Source organism: Meleagris gallopavo, chromosome 8 (assembly GCF_000146605.3).
Source record: "Meleagris gallopavo isolate NT-WF06-2002-E0010 breed Aviagen turkey brand Nicholas breeding stock chromosome 8, Turkey_5.1, whole genome shotgun sequence".
NCBI classification, from domain to species: Eukaryota; Metazoa; Chordata; class Aves; order Galliformes; family Phasianidae; genus Meleagris; species Meleagris gallopavo.
The window spans coordinates 2,424,464-2,443,452 of record NC_015018.2 but is presented as its reverse complement, the minus strand read 5'-3'; the positions used below and the strand labels follow the sequence as shown (position 1 = coordinate 2,443,452).

General features: G+C 40.3%; 1 long non-coding RNA gene across 1 annotated transcript in view; it reads right to left on the bottom strand.

The window, feature by feature from the left end:
* Positions 1-328: 328 nt before the first annotated feature.
* LOC109368980 overlaps positions 329-18,989 on the bottom strand; it is a 135,389-nt gene continuing 116,728 nt past the window's right edge. The window contains exon 4 of the long non-coding RNA XR_004160437.1: positions 329-641. This is a non-coding gene — a long non-coding RNA (uncharacterized LOC109368980). The remainder of the gene's footprint in view (positions 642-18,989) is intronic.

The window sequence follows — 18,989 nt, the reverse complement described above, 5'->3', positions numbered from 1 at the left end:
ACACTGTCATGGAGATACTATTTTACTTATTCAATGGCATTAACAATAACTCTTCTGATAGGGAGCACTGCAAATGTGGTTACTATGGGACTGAGACCCAGCAGTTCTATACTGAAGACCTATTTCCCCCTGTTTCATTCTAACAGCTAAATGCCTGCTACATTATAGGTCTCTTATTTAACAGGGCTTCAGAGCTCAAGAATAAGCTTTTCCAAGAATTTAAGTTCTTTTACCCAGTACAATACTTCTAATGCTTTTGAATAATGAAAAAAAAAATAAAAAAAAATACCCAGGAGCATCCCTCTCTAACCAGTGTCTCAGTGGAACATTGAGCAGCTCACATAACCACTAGCTGTGATATACAGGCAAAACACCTGAAACCAAAATTACAAGGATGGGGAGGGAAGGGGAAAGATCTGTCAGACAAGAACAGGACATGGCCTCCCACACTGGCACAAGAGAGACCAGGAGCTGTGAGGCAATCACTTGTGCCAGAATCTATCATTAGCATCAGCATCATGACTGGGAACCTACCTGTGGTCTTTCCGCAGCTCATCAGTCAGAGTTTATGTTTTTCTTGCAGATGTCCCAAAGCCTTTGAAGATAAGATTTCTGTCCTTCGGGGAGCCACCAACTTCCTCCTGTTGAAAGAGTACCAGCTGGGATGAACCACATGCAGAATTTTTCCTCTTTTTCTGAGCTTTCTTATGTGGTGGGCTGTCCCTGGTCAGCAGACTGCTACCTCCAGCAAAAGGGGGAGAAAATATGATGGAAAAGCTCCACGGTCAGGGAAAAGTCAGGGAGAACACTCATCAGTCACCGTCACACACAAAGCAGATTTGATGTGGGGAAAATTATGTTACGGGCAATTGAGATAGCACTGGGTAGTAAAAAACAGCAAACTGAAAATACCTCACCCACTCCCCTCCTTCCCAGGTTCAACTTCAGTCCCTCGTTCTCAGCTCCGCTTCCAGCAGCACAGGGCTGGAAATGGCGGCTGCGGTCGGCCCCTCATAGCTGCTCCATCCCTTCCCGCCTCCCTCCACACCAAAGGGCGCTAAGAGGCTTGGCAGTGCCTGAGAACCTTCCAGAACTGCCCAGAACCTTCTGGAACCTCTCCTCAGCCCCCCTCCCCCCATCTCTTTTGTCATCAAACACTGGTAAAAGCCACATTACCTCTGTAAATAAGGCAGAGCTACCTTACAAATTAGAGGTGTATGCTGACTACTCAAGAGCCCTACATGCAGCCGCATGAAGAGGGTTCATTTGATAGATGGCAGCTGAGGAGAATGCTATATAAATTCATTATTTTGGAAAAAATATATAATCCCAACTTTGGTACTGCCCTGGCTGACCCAGAAGCTCCATCTGAAGTGTGAAAAGGAATCTCTGAGGTCCCACGAAAAGCATAAAGATGTTCCCATGTCACGGACAGGAAAGTGATGTGAGAGAACAGGCTCTGATAACAGCTTGACCATAGCACTTCCAGTCCCTTTGTATAACAAGCAACCCTTGCCCTCTCACAGCATCGTGCCTCCTTCAATAAAGAGTACACCGGTGGTCCAAAGGGACCGCACATTTATATCCCAAACTCTGACAAAAACTTATGGCCTCTTTGCATAATTTGTTTTCATCACAATAACCAAGACTGTTGGAAGGCACTGCTCTGATCTGTGTTCATCTGACTGTCAGGTGTTTCATTAGGTAACACTATAGCTCTCTTTTTAGTTGTAGATTTCCCTTTTAAAATGAACTCTAAAATTGAATTAGACTGCATTTATACCACCAATAATAACAAACATTTTTTTCTTCCTTGTTAAAAGCCAAAGCTGCTCATCCAAAAATAGTTACTGCCCTTTAGCCCTCTGGATTTTATGTGTGTATTTTTCATATTATCATCTTACAGTGCTAGCCGCAGTAGTGATATTTCAGTAATTAGAGACAAACCGGCACGCTAACAGCTAGTAGCAGGTTCCCCTCAATTATCTCATTTACAGCATGATAAAAATTTTACTTCCAGGAAACTGAAAGCCAGTGATGGAGAAACAGCTCGTGATGCACCATGGTGCAGCTGACACACCATGGTGCGACGCTCCGGCTTTGCAGTCTAGAATCACTGCTGTCAATTCAGGCTGTTCCCTGCCCAGCTGCCCATCAGTGTTGTCAAGATACATCCTGGGGGTTGGTTGTTCTGACAAAACTCTTTCTGGTGGGAATCTCTGCCCCTGGCCTAACCTGCATACTGTCTCCAAATTACTGATGCACAGGCTGAACCTTTTCCTCGCTTCCTTGCAACCACACTAAGGTTTCATACCTGCCCTACAACTATTTCACCTTCTTCCTCAATGGAGCTTGGGTTCACTCTGAGGACACAGCTGATATTCATGTTCTGAACTGCACGTACAGGATTGCCACACCAAGAGAAGAACATTTCATCACCCAAAGCACAAGATGTTTTAACTCAGTTCTCTGAGCTGCATGACATACCATGCCATCACCATGGAAAAACACACTCAGCTACATTAGATCAGTGAAAAGAATTCATTCTCAGTAATGACAGATATCCACTTCTTAATTTTTCCCTTCCATCTGATGTTTCTAAATATACATTTTACATAGTGACAGACCTTTTGGCTGTCCAGAAGGTTACAATATTCCCTGGGCTGCTGCATGGAGCTGAAAATGAGGCCACGGTTCATTCCTGGGTCAGTATCTATTACTAATAAGAATAATTTTTTACCAGCACATCTTTGATTTTAGTGAGAATGAAAGCTTGATATAGACAGGGCTTAAGGCTTTTTTTCTACGCTTTATCTGTCCTCACGTTGAGACAGGGTGTTGTCTCTGGGATGCTGCACCAGCAGAGAATTATCTGTCCTTTTCATGAGTGTTGACAAGGCTTATGTAACCATGAACAAGAAATTCAGGAGGCATTCTTTCAATAGAGTAAGTAGTAATCATCCAAAAGGCCTATCAAAGTTTAAGCATGCAGTCTGACATGGTACCTTCCTGAATTTCCTTTACTTTTCATCAAAGGATTGGTTTTCCTTTCAGGTCACATTCAGAACTGTTCTGTGTTGCTGCTATAGCAATTACCACAACAGCAGTCAGACCCTAGCAAAGAGGCAGAGATGCTGCAGATATGAGCGGAAGGAACCTTGGAGAAAATACAGCAGTGAAGATTTCCCAGTCAATTGTGCAAAGCTAGCTCTCCATTTGTATGGACACCTATTTTGTTCCTCTCACAAACGCATTTAATACCATTAGTGAGGTTTTACTTGTTAATTTTCTCAAGTAATTTGAGATCCTTATGTTTGATCAGTACGGTTTAAATTATTACCATCAAGCTATGAAAATATTTGAAATGAAAAAGTCTATCAGTGCTTGGTAACAAAGTGAAATATTGCTGCTCTGAATGAAGGAGCAGTGTGACTAATGACAGTGTCAGGAATCTGATGCTTTCTGAAACTACTGCAGTATATTAAAACAGCCCTTCTGTACTGATAACTTTCAGAAAGGACTATATCAGCATCCTTTCAACTAGAGCTTTCCATCTCTCCAGATATTTCATTGCACTCCTAGCTTCAATATCACCTTCCTTTTAATAGAAAGGATGCACGTTATAATATCCCCTGTGTTTTGGCAGGGTCAAAAACGCCAGTGCAGCTGAGAGCAGAGAAATTTTATGATTCATCAGAAATTTCTTCAGAAAGTCTGAAGTACATATATACTTGATGCAGAAATTCCTGGTGGTTTGAGAAACTGTTACACCAATTGTCAGCAGAGGAGACTTGCTTTGTCAAATTATAAGAGTAAGCAGTGTTTGGTAGGTGAGAGATGTTAGGTGACAGATGTTTGGGTTGTTTTTTTTTCCTTTTTTAATTTTAATTTGTTTTTAATCTAAGTGTATTTGAGCTCCTGATGAGTTTTCACAGGCTGATTAAAGCAGGCACAACTCAAATACACGGGCCAGGTATATGCTCAGTTTATTTCTTTCTACCAAGAAAAAAGTAACAAGGGAGCAGAGTACTAACATGCTACACAGTTTAAACGCAGTCTTAATTGCACACTAATGCTGCTGAACTGCTGTATTTTTCAGGCCTGTGCAGGTATTGCTATGGTAGACATCCCAGTGATTATCAGGGAGCACCTTAACTACGGTGAAATCCCATGCATTATTCCACCAAGCCAGCAGCCCACCATGCTGGTTGGTTTGTTAGACTGCACAGCCTGAGCTAAGTGTGCCCCTCAGGCACACCAAAAACAACTAGGAAATGAGTTGGTAGATCTGAGATAGAGAGGGAATTGTGGAGAGGGCAGTAGAAAATGATCTGGGCTTAAATCAGACACCAAATCTCTGCTGTTTCTCAGTGTTTTCTCTAAAATCCTGCCTTATTCATGCACCTGAGGTAGCTTGAATGAATTTATCTCCTCTCCTGGACAATATGTCTAGAATGGTTTTAAAATAAGGTTAGCAATCCACATAAAGTTTTCTTCAAAACATTCTCTACCAAAGGCACTTCAGAGTTTTTGCTTTTGACACAGGTTGGCCTCTGAAGACACACACAGCAACTGTGCTCCTAAAGAACCAGTGTGCTTCCATTTCAAGTACAACCACTGCAGTGGGTAAAGGAGGCACAGCTCTGCAAAAGGTAGGTTTTACCTTATCCTGTGTGCATTAGCTGAGATCAGCAAGCTGTGAGCTGCATCTCCTTTTGGCTGCCAATGGAGTCACGCCAGGGGCATACCTCCTTACTCTGGAAGCAATTCATGTGGACACGGAAAAGCCAAAAGCAGTGTTTTTCTCTCCCACACAAGTTCACTCGCTGATCTAATCATAGATGGCTGGCCTCCCTACTGCAAAACACTGTGCTTCTTTAATTCCCAGGGCACCCAGTGGGATTGGTGGTACCCAGACTCCAGAAAGGCTGCCTAAGAAAAATAAGGCTAAGCCCTTGTTGCTTCAAACACAGACTTCTTCCTGCACACAGGCCAACCCCTCTTTTCTCTAAATCTTTGTTACTTACTAGCTGGGATGTAACAGAGGCTTCTGGTTGCCTTCAAGACACAAGCATCTAGTATTTGGGTTACTGGTTCATATTTTCATTAGCATGAAGGGAAGGCAACCTCCGGCACAGGGAACATCTCAGTCATTGTGACAGAACATGTTTTCATAAAAAATCTATTTTTTGCCAACATTTTCTCATCCTTATTTGCTGTTTTGACTGTACTGTTGAGCCTGAATATGTCCGAAAAACAAACAATTTGAGTAACACAGTAATAAATATCAGTAACTCAGCAGTAAATATGAGCAACTATTCCATAAAGACAGGCAAAATTTCAGCAAGTTCAGTGACTTCTACAGAAACCATAAACACTTTTTCAGTAGAAGCTAGAATCAAGCAGACAGCCTTTTCTTTCCTTCCACGTTTCATTTCTCAACTTTCCTATTTTTGTTGTTTTTTTTCTTTGTTTCTCATACCTATTCTTATCTAGCTATCTTTTGCAACGTTCATCCCAAGCAAAGAATAAGAGTAGTGTTTAATATAATTGAAGACAACAGAAAGAACCAAAACAAGCCAAAGGACAAATTCATATATTAAAATTCCCTTCCTTCTATTTGCTCTCATACCTTCACCACACAACTACAATAAAATAATGCTAGATACTAATAATTCCTGCAGTGTTAGGCTTTAGACAGCATTTAACCTGAGAGCCATCTATTAATGTGAATGGAAACAAGGAAGGTTTAGTCACATCCTGATCCACATAACAAGCAGAAATAATCAGCTGTTGCCACAGAAGTTTTCAAAAGAAAAAAACAGTCTCAAGTGAATAGAAATTGGGAAGATAAAAGAGCCACTATATAAATCATATTCTTCTTATTAATGTTATGCATTTTTATTTTCCAAGAATACTGCCCTTTGTATGCATTCAGAAATCATAGTTGCAGTCTGAAATGTTTAATTTACATGCAAATTAGATTCAAGGACCTACCAGTTGCAGATATTTCCTTTCAGTCATAGACTGGCCTTTCAGCCTGAGTAAGAGGATAATATTATGGCAACAAGATTAGTACTGGTCCCACAAAAGTTCAGCTTCAAATAGCCCTGCGGAGTTGATTCCGCCAACAGGAATCATAACAGAAGAAAATACAAATTTAAAAAAAAAAAATGAAATCTGGGTCTCCAGAGCAGCAAATGTGAAACTGCTTAATTTAAAAAATAAGCAGTGGAACGAAGGCTTTTGGAATTATACTGCTTTCTCATGTGTGAGTTGTCTAGCTGGAGAAGCCTGTTCATTGCTCTTATTCTTACAGAGAAAATGCTGGTAGTTTACTGGATTTGTCCTGTAATCTCTTACTTTCACACAATATATTTCACTGATGCAATATTTATAATGGTTTCATAGCGACAACAAATACATAAGAAGTAGTTTAGCAACAAAAGATATTATTACCTAAAGCCCAATGAAGATCTCCAGATCATAATGCATTTAATCACAACAGCTCTGTCCAGTATAAGAAAAACAAGTCTCCAGAGATTTATTTCAATCAAAGTTTCACAAAAGTACTGAAATATTCAGTAGATGGACCATGTAAGAGCAGTCCTAGGGTATTTAGACCTGATCATCTTTGTAACAAATCAAAATATTATTTGATGGGAAAGCTCCAAAACAAAACAGAAATATACTTCTCCTAATGGTTATATTAGGTTAGACAAATAGGAGACACTGAAATATGATAAAATATTTTATCCTTGCCTGCCTCTGGCTCAAGAAGCCTAAGTGGAACAGCTTTCAAAACATCTGAAATACATTATATTTAAAAAGTGTGCCTTTTCAAGTGAGAGCCCTTGCCAAATGGAGGACATCAGGCATTGTGCTAAACCGACCCTTCTCAGGGCTAAAATCTTATGAACAGCCTCTGCTTCTCAGGGAAGGAAATCATTTCAGGTAACTCCCTTCTTGCAATTTTATTGCGTGTTAAAAAAAAACCCAAAACATTACAGAGTCTTTATACAGCACATGTGTGTGATCACAATAGCAGTATGAGTTCAGTGCTACCCTGCAGAGAGCCCACAATAGCTTCATTGTAATGTAACAATATAATAAGAAATTGTTTAGGAAGTTGATAAAGATGCCAAAGCGATGTCATTAAGTGCCCTGAGCACTGTGATGGGAAGACAATTTGCACGCTGCTTGCTTAGGGATTCTTATTACAAGGTTTTCACATTGGAAAATTAGTTTAGCCAAATAATTTTCTTGCATGGATTCAGAATTTTCACACACATTCTGCTACTAAGCATAGGGCTAATTCCTTCCCTCTTGTATGGTGTACAGCTTTCAGGGAAGCACAAGATGCTACAAAGCATCTTATCTCAACCAAGTGTGTCCCAATGGACCATCGTTTCAGTGTCATAGAATCATAGAATGGCCCGGGTTGGAAGGGACCTCAAGGACCATCAAGTTCCAACCCCCCTGCCACAGGCAGGGCCACCAACCTCCCCATTTAATACCAGACCAGGCTGCCCGTGGCCTTGTCCAACCTGGCCTTGAACACCTCCAGGGACATATCATCTTGAAACTGCATTGGCAACAGCTGGAGAAGGAGGAAATCTTGTCATTGCAGAGATAGACAAAGTTACTGAAACTGAACTTGCAGCCCAACTGTGTTACATCTCCAAGACAATCCTGTTACACTACTCATTTAAGAGACAAGAAATTAAAGAAAAAGAGAAATTCACAGACAGAAAAGTTCTCATATATAGGAAAAAAGAGAAGGAAGGAATTTGTCTAGATAAATGCAGGTCAAAAACACTGTAAAAGCAATAATAGGAGCTTAACATCTCTCAGACAAGTGGTTCTTGTCTTCTCCTATCTTGTTCCTGAACTCATTTTCACAACAAAAATCGACACTCATCAATATTCTCCTAGATCAAAATCCTGTTATTTTGACTACTATACGTATTTTTTATTTTTCCAAACCAGCTCACCTATTCTTTATCGTTTTTCAAATGGGATGACCAAAACTTGACCCTATGTTCCAAACATAATCTAAAAAGTACTTCATAAAATGTTAACACAATACCGTGGAGACAGCCATTTTTCCCTCTTCACCCAAGCCAATATCCTACTAAATAAATTGTATTACTGCTTACATAGTAGACTGGGGATTTAAATGTGTCATAGCTACTTGGATTTCCTTTACAAAGATCAGATATAACTCATGCTTACTAGGTATCTCCAGGTCTGCAAATTCTGTGTACGTTAATTGAGTACACTAATTTAAAAAGCAGGGGATTCATGTGAATGACTGCAAATACTTTATGCTGGTGTTACAGAAATATTTGCAGTATGTAAACTTCCATGTAAAAAGTTGTTTGCATAAAGTTGCACTAAGTCAGGAGCTGCAAAGCCTGTGTCGAATTTGGACTCCATTCCAGGCCACAAACACAGTAAGCTATGATCGTATACTCGCCCCCACTTCAAATAATACACAGACAATACAAAAACACAGTAATAATGGAACGACAGGCTATATATCTCTAACTGTGCCAAGTCAGGTGGCATCTAGCAGTGTTCTTTATTCGCACTTAACAGGAAGAGTCTGTAGAGACCACTGACTGGCATGAAAAGCCCCATCAGAAAGAGCAACTGCAGATCAAACATGAGTCATGTATGATTCCCTGAGAAGTGCTTTCGAGTAAGAGCCACTTCCCCAGAGCTGCTGGGTTGCAGAAAGTCATCCAGCATGAGCTGGTGATACCTGGCTCCAGTACTTGCCTTGCTGCTTCTCCAGCTCAGGACCAGCGCAGAGGAGCAGGAAAGAGCAAGAAGGAAGTGTTGGAGACAGCTTGGATAGGATGCTCTGGATGGGCTGTCCTCTGGATAAGAAAGACAGTTAAATTGCATTTTCTAAAATAATTCAGGGCCCTGTTTTATCATCCATCTTGAGGCCAGCCTGGTCTTGGCACTTCATCTAACCTGAAAGATGAAGCTTTCTGGTAGAAATTAGACATTCCCATTAACAGTGTTCAGAAAGGAGAAATTACAGTGTACATTTCCACCAGCTCTAATGGTTGAAGCCTCAGCTTTGGAGAGAGACCGGTGATTCCCAGGAATATATAATCATTTCTGCTTTCAATTTCTTTTCATCCCTAAAGGTCTGTCTGTCAGAAAATGGGCGTTTTCTTCCCTAAGATGCTTCCTTACATGCATGCCTGCATTGCTATCTGTTCTTCTTGTCATCATTTCATTTCCTGAATAATTTCACAGCTCACTGCTCTGACCCTCTCATAAACGTTCCATTTTTTCCAATTTGAGAGAACTAAGGCATCACTAGTGATTTATTAGGATTTTATCTATGGTTAATTATGACTGATTTCAATAACCTGTTTCTCCTGCTCTCGCAAACTATTGATTAGCACACGTGTTCTTTAAAACCCTTGCCTCAGATTCACACACTGAATTAACTCATGATTCCTACAAAACATAATAGATAATACGACAAATCATTCCTACCGCCACAAAATGAGCACAAGCATCTCTTAACCTTGTTCTGCCTGACACTGCACAGGTGACCACGTAAGTACAGTTCACTGTAATAATTAATCTGTCGTGTTCTCTATAGAATAAGGTAATAAACAGCTTCATCAGACAAAAAGGACCTAAAGGCTCATGTGCCCACTACTGATTATAGCTGCAGACAGGAAAGAAAAATGAATAATATCATTTGTGTGGGTGTTCTATATGTATAAATATGTATTATATGCAATGCAGTGCAACTGAATATCTAACTGGAGCTCGTTAATGGGATACCTCTACAGTCGATGGAAGAAAAGCAATACTTCGGAAAACAGTTTTTCCTGATTGTTGCATTTTCCTGAATGGGATGTGATGAAGGGAAAGACTAAGCAGCTAGATTAAACCAGCTCCCTGACATTTAGAGGGCTGAATGTAGTTGCGACGAGCCTCACTGCCCGTGTTTAACTTTGACTGCCTATGCTAGGCCTGTTTTTATACGAACGATGCTATCGAGTAACAACTCCAACACAAACACTTTGTTAATGAGGTTCTAACATAATAAATATTGGTCATTAAAATAAATCTAAGCTGTTATTACTAATCCAAAAGAAAGTTTGAATTGAAACGTTTTAATAGCTCTTTTCTAGATCTAATCCTTGCAAATCCTTCATTATTTTTGGAAGCTCTAAACAAGCCTGATGTTACAAACACGTGTTTGACATGTGAATGGATCTGGGTCTACACATTCTATTTAGCTGGCTGTTCGCATTAGGTCCTGTTTCATCCTTAGTGAAGCAAAGCAGAATGGTCACCAGAAAAAGAGCTTCTGGTGTAACATGAAAGAAAATAGCTTTTTGCAGCCTGTAATAGAGCACTCCCACTGAACTACAGGGGAAAGAGTGAAGCACAGAATGAGACTGACCAGCCCTTCTAATTGAGTTTTACTCCATGCAACCTGAAATTGCTTTTCCTCCAAGAATCCCTAAGCATACCGGGCAATTGCAAACAAATACATTACGACACAGAGGTCTCAGAAGTTTTTAAATTCCTTCAATTTTTTAACACTGGCATAGAGATAAAGCATGGTTTGCAGCCTGCAGCCTTTCTGTAAGTAGTTAGAAGTAGGCTTCCCCATGGATAGAAAGGCTACAGACTAAGTTCAGTAGCTATGTGTTGCTGCTAAGCACCATGTGCATGCTGTCAGCCAGCAAGTACAGCCATCCCTCATGCCCAGCCACGACACTTCAGTGCTTCTCCAGAAACCACAAGGGGAAATGAGAGAGAACTAAAGGTACACCGGGGACACTGAAGATAGAAAGGCAGGCAGGAGCTGCAAACTCTGGAATGTAGGCGTTGTTCCTTCCATTGTAAACACAAAGATTTGCTTACCTCTTTTTAATTGCCAAAATGACTCCTAAGGAGAATATCTTTCTGCATTTATGTTGCTTTCTAAATAAATGTCAGCAACAACATTCACAAAGCTAACAAAATTATTAAGACTGATTCATTAAAAAAAAAAAAATTAAAATCAGACCTTGGAAAACCACTTCCTTACAGTTAACAGCAGTATAGCTCTGCCTCTAGGGAGCTCAGAATGCCTCTCAAGTGAGTTTTCTCTGCTCAAGGTTCTCTTTCAGGAAATACATTTCAGGTAACTGCAGAGCTGTTACCTAACATTTCTGCAGATATGAAGCAGATAAAACACAATGCAATAGCAAAAACCACTTTTGCTAAAGCTGGCAATGAAGCTTACTATCACCTAACAGCTGTCCAGTAGCCCACATTAAGTTAACATGTAACTCCAGCAAAAGTCCAACCAGAAAAATGCCATCAGAGATGCAATCTGCATATTGTTCTTTTAGCTGGGGCAGAAAAGTCAAAATTCAAACACGAGCACCAGCAGGAGCACAGGCACAGATAGAGCAGAGTTGCACTACAAGAACTGACAGTTACAGCCAGAGGATGGCAGGACAGGAGGAAAACGTCCCCAAAGCTTCAAAACGCCAAAGTGCAGCTGCAGCTCTGCCAACTGGATGTTTTGCACGGCCACACTTGAAGTTCATTTTCAAGTTTAAGTTTTTTAGGAGATGTGTAGAATCAGACAGGTCCCACCATCTGGTTTCAAGGGCAGCCACAGCGGAACATGTGGAAGCCCCCAGCAGCACTGCCACCCCACTGCATTCCTCACTGTCCCTACAGCAGACTTTGTTTGCAAAGGCAATGCCTCTGTGTCTGTGTTTACACCTGTGGCTCTGCCCCATGCAGCAGCTTCTTAGCAGTCTTCCAACTCAACAGCCGTGCCACCTGTTCAAGTGCTAGATGTAAATTAACCTTAGATTATAGCTCTGAATTCCTCTGAGGCATAGGTACAGCATAAAGTGCAAATGCAAAGTTAATTCCGAGTCCATTCCCTCACGAAGCCGCACTTCCCAACCATGGGTGATATCCTGTACTGGAAGCCCTGGGGTTCATCTTCTTCCTACCCACCATTTATAACATGTGAGGGCAGGGTTCACCTTTTCCAAGGGGATGTGCTTTTTGCTCCCTGCTGATGCTGGCAACAACAGGGCAGAATGTTCAGATAGCATATACTTGTTCTGAATACCTACAAGAATACATCTTGCCTATCATCTGACCTTCCTGAATTACGAGCCTCAAGATTTAATACAGGAAGATGTAGGACAGCATATTTGCAGTAGGCATCCTTCAGAACGTGAGATGTGTGTTTTTTCTACGGTTCATTCCAAATTCTACTCCATTTGGGACTTCTTTATTTCAAATCTAAGAAGTCTATTTGTATGAAACCAAATGAACTTCAATAAGCACAAGGAAGCAAAATACCATATGGCATATTCAGATTCATGGAGCTGCTACCCTGCTTAATAAATCTTCCTTTACATACATTTTTGATAAAAGTATTGTATCCTACAGGGATTTTAATTTTATGTCTCAAAAGGAGGTTAATATATTAAATTTTACTGTATATAGATTAAATGAGGACTTTTGAAAATTCTCAAACTTATCTGCTCAACTAAATAAGTTTTCTGACTTTGCACTTGGGGTAATTATAATAGAGTTTTTGATCCCTGGGTAGATGGATGTAATAGTCCTATAAATCCCAGATTTTCAGCATCTTCAAAGACTATAAAATGTTTATGAGAGAATATGGTTTTAGAGACATCTGGTGGTTATATAAGCCTAAAGAGAGAAATCAACTGTGCAAGTATTAAACATAAATTCTACTTTTTCAACAAAAGCGTCCTGTAAAGAGAAAAAAAGATCAGCTTATTCACTGTCTGTGCATATCGAGGCAGAAAACTTGCCTCAAGAGGTGGCCTTGTTTTGGTGACTTGCCAGCTTTGCTCACGTTTGAAAAAAAAGAAAATAATTTTGCAAAATAACAGTATGCAATTAATGTATGTTTTCTTCAACAGTATCTAAATTCATCACAGCTAGGTCAAGGGCAAGAGATTGGAGACACTAAGTATTTTAAACACTACTGCTAGACACAATCATCATCCCTGCCTGCTTCCACTTAGCAAATCTTTTGTTCTAACTTCTGGTGGTTTTTTTTGTTGTTGTTCGTTTGTTTTTGTGTGTGTGTATAAAAGTTCACTGACTCCCCAGTAAAATTTTATTAAAATGCTTATCTGATCCTAGAACAGCTCGGAAACAAAATAGGATGGCTAAACTCGTCAGGACCAAAATACAAGTATAGCACAGGTACTCAGAGGTGAAGTAAAAGATCCGTACGTTTTTATATTCACTGATAACATACTTTAATGACTATCAGATTTACAAGGACTCTTAATTTAAGTATACAACCCTATTAAAACTTCAATTACACAGTACCACATCTAAGCTTCCTCTGCATCCCCACAGAACTTTTACTATTACACTGATGTAAATACAAAAGAAAAGGAAGAAAAAGAATCCCCACTTCAGTTAAAAAAAAAAAATCACTTCCATTTTAAATATGAATTAAAAAGCTAAGCTGGCCTCGCTTTCCATAACCGAGATGACAGGAATGCTACTGCAAAAGATCCAAGCCCACACCATAGTACCGATCCAAAGCATTTAAGGCAAAAGAATTCACAGCTTCTGCTGTCTGGGGAAGGATTGCTCCTTTGGGCATTTAGGTGGGTAGGGAGGCTCTGTGCTTCCATCACTTTGGTGTTTCCAGCCCACTGGCAAATTTCCTGGCTATTTCAGGAGCATCTGTTTTATCAAACAGCGTGTTGCACTCCTTCGCTCTGACTGCCTCCCTGCTCATGACACTGCTGTTACCCATCTTCACACTCCCTTCCTTTCCTTGGTTCATGCACATTATAGTAAATTTGTGCTAGAGCTATAATTGGCCTAACAAAAAATCTGTTCAAGAAGGCAGAAATTTCTTAGGCAGTTGGTTGTTGAACAGTAGAGCTACCAAATATAAGAATCAATGTTCTAGATGCAACCAACCCCAAGTAAGACCAAAACAAAAAGTGTGTCCTCACTGTTTCACTGCCAGCAGTCCCATCTCAAGAGCATTGTGCAAATGCCTTTTGGGGGCAACACCCCCATTTCTGGGGGCAGAAAGCATTGTCACAAACCTTCATCTGATGCTAACATTCAGCATTGCTTACAAATAATATTTGCCCACTTATTTTCAGCGAAGAAATTAATTGGCTCAGGAAGGAAATGTATACTATTTTAAACTTTCTGAGCATGAAACACAGCAGAAATTGTCATTCTAACTAGGGCTTTCTCACACATTTTTTCCCATCCATCCAGTTTTCTCTTAAAAGTTTTAACTTTGAATGTAATTTACATGCAATGAGCTGCATTACTATTTCATTATGTTTGAAATTATACACGTACATAATTCAGGATATTTAAAGCCATGGTTGCTGTAGAAACTATAATTATATTTCTTGTTAAATCATTAAAGTTAACATCATTTACAAAATTACACAATATTATGCAGGGTTGGGAACAGCGAAGTGTGAGGCAACTTTACAACCAAGCTCTTCATACATATCAGGAAATTAAAAAAAAAAAAACCTGAGGCATCTCCTAGGACTATGAGTAGTGTAAGGAGCTGAAATCCCACCTCGGAAATAATTTGACCAGTTCTGCCTGTTGTTTTATAATTACAATTTGCATTCATTGAACTGCAACTCTTGCAGTTCATTGAACTCTTTTGAGGGCAGTTGATACACTACAAATCTATTACAAGTTCCAGCAGGACTGGTTTGCTATAGCAAGGACAACATCTACAGTACAGAAGAAAAATTCATGCTGATGTTTTTCTGTCTTACTTTGATCCCATGGAGGATTTCCCTTTCTTCTCCAAAACACACCCTTCACCAAGCCCCTCCATCCTATCAGTGGCTGATGGGAATCTCTTGGAGAATCTCCTACCCAGGAGCAGCCCCCAGCGACAAAGATATTTCAGCCCAGTTTGTCTGCAAGCAGAGCTTCATCACTCAGTCAAATGCCTCAACATGGGATGCTGAGAAACACATGTGGAAGGGGCACTCTGCACATACACGGGAGCACCAAAATTGCTAATTATTTTCTGTCCTCACACACCTGGGAGAGAGTACATATGGTGCTCTTGACATGCTACTGGAAGACAAAAACTCCATTTGTATCTACAAATGAAAATGCCTTTCCTCACAGAAGTCCAGGAGTATGCAACAGAGGAATGTACCACAAAATGCCTTTCAAATTGATACTCCATCACTTCTTTAAAAATACGAGCCATTTCCAAAAAGAGAACAGCTGTAGGCTGATATTTGGTTCCTTTTAATCACACGAAAGCTGTCTGAATTAGTCATGTCTCATGTTCCAAGCCACAACAGAATTAGTATTCAAGTGCACATCACCTAGATCATTACTTAAATTATCATCATTTGTCATGTGAATCCTTGCCTCCCTCACTAGTGATAATCCATTGTTAATTGAAATGTTGTGCAATACAAAACCTACTGGGAGAATCTTAAAAATAGTTAGACTACTCATGTTAAGATGTGCTACTAGATCATTGGTACAAAGATGCATGAGTCTCCTCTGCTGAATGCCCAAAGTTATTTCAGCCATCAGCATTGATTTTATGTGCTTCATTATACTGTAGCTTTCCTTATAATTTCTAGAGAATTGCAATTCTATTTAAAAGGCATTTCTACAGGGAATAATTATTATTTGCATTGACTGAGAAATAACTGGAAAAAATAACAGAAGACAAAAAATAGCCAGTGCATTGTTGCAGTCAGGATTGTCTCAGTGAGACCATGTGCAGCTAAGCAGACTTCTAAAAATACAGTTGCTTCAGAGACTGGAAGCTTTGTAAGACATGCAGTACAATCCTTGGGAAAGAGAAGTGAAAAAGGATGAAAAGAAGAATGTTATTCCTTCTTCCTTTCTGCAGCTGAAGGATAAGGAATGAGAGGACTTGACCTGGACAGGCTAGATAGCTGGGCAGAAGCCAATGGGATGAGGTTCAACAAGACCAAATATCGAGTCCTGCACCTTGGCCGCAACAACCCCAGGAAATGCTACAGGCTTGGGGCGGAGTGGCTGGAAAACAGAGTAGAGGAAATGGACCTGGGGGTATTGATTGATGCTCGGCTGAACATGAGCCAGCTGTGTGCCAATGGCTTCCTGGCTTGCATCAGAAACGGTGTTGCCAGCAGGCACAGGGCAGTGATTGTCCCCCTGTACTCAGCTCTGGTGAGGCTGCACCTCAAGTGCTGTGTCCAGTTTTGGGCCATTCACTGCAAGAAAGACACTGAGGCCCTAGAGCAGGTTCAAAGAAGGGCAACAAAGCTGGTGAGGGGTCTGGAGCACAAGTCCTGAGGAGCAGCTGAAGGAGCTGGGATTGTTCAGTCTGGAGAAGAGGAGGCTCGGGAAGACCTTATTGCTCTCTACAACTACCTGAAGGGAGGTTGTAGTGAGCTGGGCTTCAGCCTCATCTCTCGTGTAACTGGTGATAGAACTAGAGGGAATGGCTTCAAGCTGCACCAGGGGAGATTTAGGCTGGACATTAAGAAATACTATTTTTCTGAAAGAGTGGGCAGGCACTGGAATGGGCTGCCCAGGGAGTGGTGGAGTCACCAACCTTGGAGATGTTCAAGGAACGTTTGGATTTTGTGTTGAGGGACATAGTTTAGTGAGAACTATTGGTGATAGGTGGATGGTTAGACTGGATGATCTTGAAGCTCTTTTCCAACCTTGGTGTTTCTGTGATTCTGTGACTTGCATTTTATCAGACTCACGGGAGCTAACACCATCTCAAGACATCACACAGTCCTCTCACAGCTGCAAGAAGGATCGTCTGAGTTTTCTTTTCTGCTCTTGCAGCCATCCATGCTCATCCTGCAAGACATCTAGACTCTTCTACTACTTACCGCTCCTCTTCTGCTTTAATTCTTTACATACCTGCACAAGGCAGGAATTGGAACCTGGATAAATTCAAATATTTTTACCACTTCTTTCCTCTTTTGTGTTTATAAGATCCTGTCTATCAGCTCTGAACACCAGTCCTCTCTTTCCTATTCTGCCAGCTATCTAAACTTGAAGCTCAGTAACAAATACTGACAGCTTTTCATGCTTGAGTCATTTACTCCATGCTCCAGACTCCTCCTCTTGCTCTTCAATATCTGCCCTCCTAAGTCCAACTGTAGTTTGTGCCCAATGACCACCAGCACATTGTATTTAAGTATCCTTATCTTTTTTCTCCCATGCTGCTCACTGCACTTTGAAAGACTTACCAAAGAAGACAGTTTCCGAGTTTCTTCCTTCAAAATCCTTCCCAACTTGTTCACATTACTATTTACAACCATTTGGGTAGGATGCTGATGTTGAGACTATTCCACGTGGTCTCCATCCAGAGATCTTGGGTACCACACAACATAAATCACCAACAAGTAATCCCCAAAGTGAGATGCATCAATGATGAGAAACTTGGTCCAGTCCCCTCACCTCTCTCGAGCACAATTTCAAAAGTGTTGCTCAGAAGACCTTAGTGCCACCTCAGCTGTGACCAGTGAAAAAGTGATCAGTAAGCCTCAAACATAACGAAGTGCTCACACATAGCTGTGGCAACATAGCAGATGTGAGTACAATAAAGAAAGGCATCTTAAGTCACTAGCCTTGAAGATAAAAGTGCTTCAAGCAAAGATTCCCAACTCTATGTTATGGTCACTGTGTAGAGAAGGCATTAATTGAGTCACTAAGTTTATTCTTTAAATGGGTTACGTGCTTCCCCACAGAGAAAGTTTACAGCCAATATGAGATTGTATTTTTTTGCTCTTACTTTTAATAGCTTTCAGCTATCAACTCATAGCTGTTCCTCAGTCCTTCACACAGACTTTCGTGAAACCTGCAGCACCATGGAAAGACTCTTCACCAGCTTCTTGGAGAAGAGCTGAGAATTTGGTAGAGGCATCAACCACTTCCCTGGCATGGCAGTGGGAGCTTTGAGAGCGAGCAAGTGGGACTGTAGAAGGCAAATATTGAATAGGATGAGTTTATATCTTCAGAAGCAGAAAGACATATAATAAAATGCAAGGCAGCTCCTCCAGAGATAGAAAAGACATATCCTTTAAGTCACATGTACACTGTTCATGTGTACATTACAGTATCCAACTTTGGCTTTGTTCTTAACAAAATCCTTCTCAAATATGTGCCTGTGAATGGGAGGCTGACTTACTCTTAGCTCAAACTTGCTTCATGGTTTCCTCTCCTCCTTGAAAAGCCAATTAAGTACAGAAAAATAATGGTGATTTCACATCCCCACCTTTCCCGAAAGCAGGTAATTTCTTGCTATTTGTTGATGAGGGAGGACTTCAGCCTGTTCCCACTGTTCACTATATATTTTTTAGCAATTTACTAGACTATAAAGTCTAGTGGTACTTGACATAGTCCTAGGTGCTTGCATAACTATCATTCCACTTAGTCTTTCAAGCAGTGTCCTAAAAAGAAAAAAGTCTGATGTACCATCTAAGTTTTCCCATCACTCCTAATTACTTTTTATTCAAACTTACTTTGCTGAATGACTATTAAACTGAGAAATTAAAAGCAAACCCTTGTCATCTGTCATTCAGATTTCTGCAGTCTGAAATAGTTACTTCTAACTGGGAATCTATCAACCAAAGTCGTAACTGCTGATTTAATGAATGATTATAGTTTTGAAAAAGGATATTTATAGTTTTGAAAAAGCCATTTCAACACTTTAAGCCAGTTAAAAATGATAAAACTCTTCAGTCTCATTGCAAGCTCTTAACTGTTATTGGATTTACCAAGTCTTATCAAAAGCCCATGAGTTGAGCCCAAGCAAAAAAAATTACTGTAATTTGTATATATTTAACACTAATAATATCACCAAGTGATATAATACTAATAGTATCACCAAGTGATTCAGAACTTACTCAAGTGAAACCACTGGGTAAGTATAAGTTTTCCTTAAAGAAAAAATAAAT